The following is a 2,500-nucleotide window of genomic DNA, read 5'->3' as shown; positions in this document are numbered from 1 at the left end:
ATCAAGGATCACAAAGTCCACCGGGAGGATGAACTTGTCAACTCGAACCAATACATCATCAATAATACCTCATGGATGATGGGTCTTGGTTTCCCAATTCCCAAAGTTCTGAACATTGAATAGGGCATAAAGTTGATACTTGCCCTGAGATTTCATAGTGCTTTGGCAAAATCGATGCTCCCAATAGTGCAAGGGATTGTGAAAGCGCCCAGATCTTCCAACTTCAGAGCCATTGAGTGCACAATATCACTTACTTGATAAGGCATCTTGATGGTTTCACAATTCATCAATCTTTTCTTGGTTACCAAATCCTTCATGAATTTTGCATATCCCGACATTTGTTCCAATGCCTCAACCAATGGCACATTAATTGACAAACTCTTCATTATATCAATAACCTTTTTGAATTAGTTTTCACTGTTTTGCTTTGCAAGCCTTTGGGGCATGGAGGTGGAGGCCTTGGCATTGGTTCCTTAGCCTTTGGTACTACCGGTTACGGCATGTCAATCACGTGTTCCCTAGATGGGTTCACTTCTTCTTGCGCCTCCTCCACACTTTCATCTATATCAATTTTCACTTCTTTATTAGCTTGAACCACATTGCTTAGGATTTCATCATCTTGTAACACAACATCTTCATCCACTTTGAGGTGGTTGCTTCTCCACCTTTTCCACTTCTAGTAGTCACAACCATAGCATGTCTCATATTATTCCCACCCTTCGGGTTTACCACCGTATCACTAGGTAGTGCCCTCTTAGGTCGAGTGTTCAAAGCTTGCGAGATTTGGCCTAATTGAACCTCCAAATTCCGGATAGAAGTGTTATGAGAGGCTAACTAAGCATCGGAGTCGACATTCTTCTCCATCATCTGTTTAAACATGTTTTCAATTCTACCCATCTCATTAGAAGAAGAGCTCAGGCCTTGAGAAGGATAGGGAGGTGGATTACTTGATTGTTGGAACATCTAGGGCCTTTGAAAACCCGACCCCCAATTGTTGTTGTTGTTCCAACCTCCTTGGTTATTTCATCCCTAATTGCTTTGATTGTTGTTACCCTAATTGCCTTGATTACTCCAATTTCCTTGATTAGGATTGCCACCACTCCAATTGCCTTGGTGGTTTTGGTTGTTCCAATTACCTTGGTTCCCTTTTGACCTCCATTGTTATTGATTTTGTCCTTGAGCATTGTTTCTTTGGCCTTGATAATTGTTGACATATTAAACTTCTTCTTCTTTCTCATTGAACGAATCACCTTGATCATAACCACTACCATCTTACATAAATTGTTCCTGACAGTTTTGCATTTGTTGACCTTGTTGCCGTCTTTTGTTTACCATTATATTCACACCTTCCATTACATGCACTTGTTTCGTCCCTTGAACTTGTTGAAGCTGAGCTTTGGCCAATTGGTTCATGGTAGTTGTCAACTCGTCAATATCTTGCTCATTATCATGTAGCTCCTTGTGTAGGTGAATAACATTAGGGTCACCTTGTGGAACATTGGCTCTACTTTGCCATGCCGAAGAGGTATCTGCCATCTCATCAAGAATTTCACAAGATTCGTCATATGGCATGTTCATGAAGTTCCCCTCGGTGAGTTGGGTAACCCCACATTGATTAGTTGTGTTGATCCCCCTGTAGAAGGTGTGTTGGATCATGGCCTCAGTCATATCATTGTTCGGGCACTCTTTAACCGTGGTACGATATCTTTCCCAAATCTCGTGCAATGGCTCATTGGGTTCTTGCTTGAAAGCAAGAATCTCATTCTGAAGCGTCGTCATATGTTCCGGAAATTTGGAAATGAACTTCTCTGCCAACTCATCCCAAGTGTGGATGGAATGATTGGGCAACCTCTCTAACCAGTCCAATGCCTTTCCCCATAGAGACAAGGGAAATAGCCTCAACCTCAGCGCGTCCTTAAAGACATTTGTTTGCTTGCTTCCCCAACAAGTATCGACGAACCCCTTGAGATGCTTGTAGGCATTTTGATTCGGAGCCCCGGTGAAAAATCCCCGTTGCTCAAGTAGTGTAAGCATCACGTTGGTGATTTGGAAGTTGCCCGCCCTAATGCGAGGCGGGACTATAGCACTTGCATAACCCTCATTTGGTAATTGACGGTGGGTTTCCACTCTTGGTGGAGGTGGGGGAGTGGCGGGCACATTATCGTGAGGCGGGCGGCCTCATCTATTAGCTTGAGGTTCAAGAGGAACCTCATCCATTTGTTCATCGTCCACATCCTCCCCCACCGGCAAATTCACGATGGGCTCATTGTTGAGAGCCTTTTTAGTACCTAAAAGCAATTCAAACACAAAATTAGTGACTCAGAAGGAAAAGAAAACAAAGCACACAAAAACCTAGATATATAGCTAAATCCGTTTAACTCCCCGGTAACGGCGCCAAAGTTGATGTCGCCCAAACTCACACCACAATTATAGGTAGTGAGACGGTGAAGCAATAATAAACCCCCACACGAATCGGGGTCGGTTCCTCAGGGAGTTAGAA

The sequence above is a fragment of the Nicotiana sylvestris genome, chromosome 9, assembly GCF_000393655.2.
Source record: "Nicotiana sylvestris chromosome 9, ASM39365v2, whole genome shotgun sequence".
Taxonomy (NCBI): Eukaryota; Viridiplantae; Streptophyta; class Magnoliopsida; order Solanales; family Solanaceae; genus Nicotiana; species Nicotiana sylvestris.
This window is presented reverse-complemented; position numbering follows the sequence as displayed.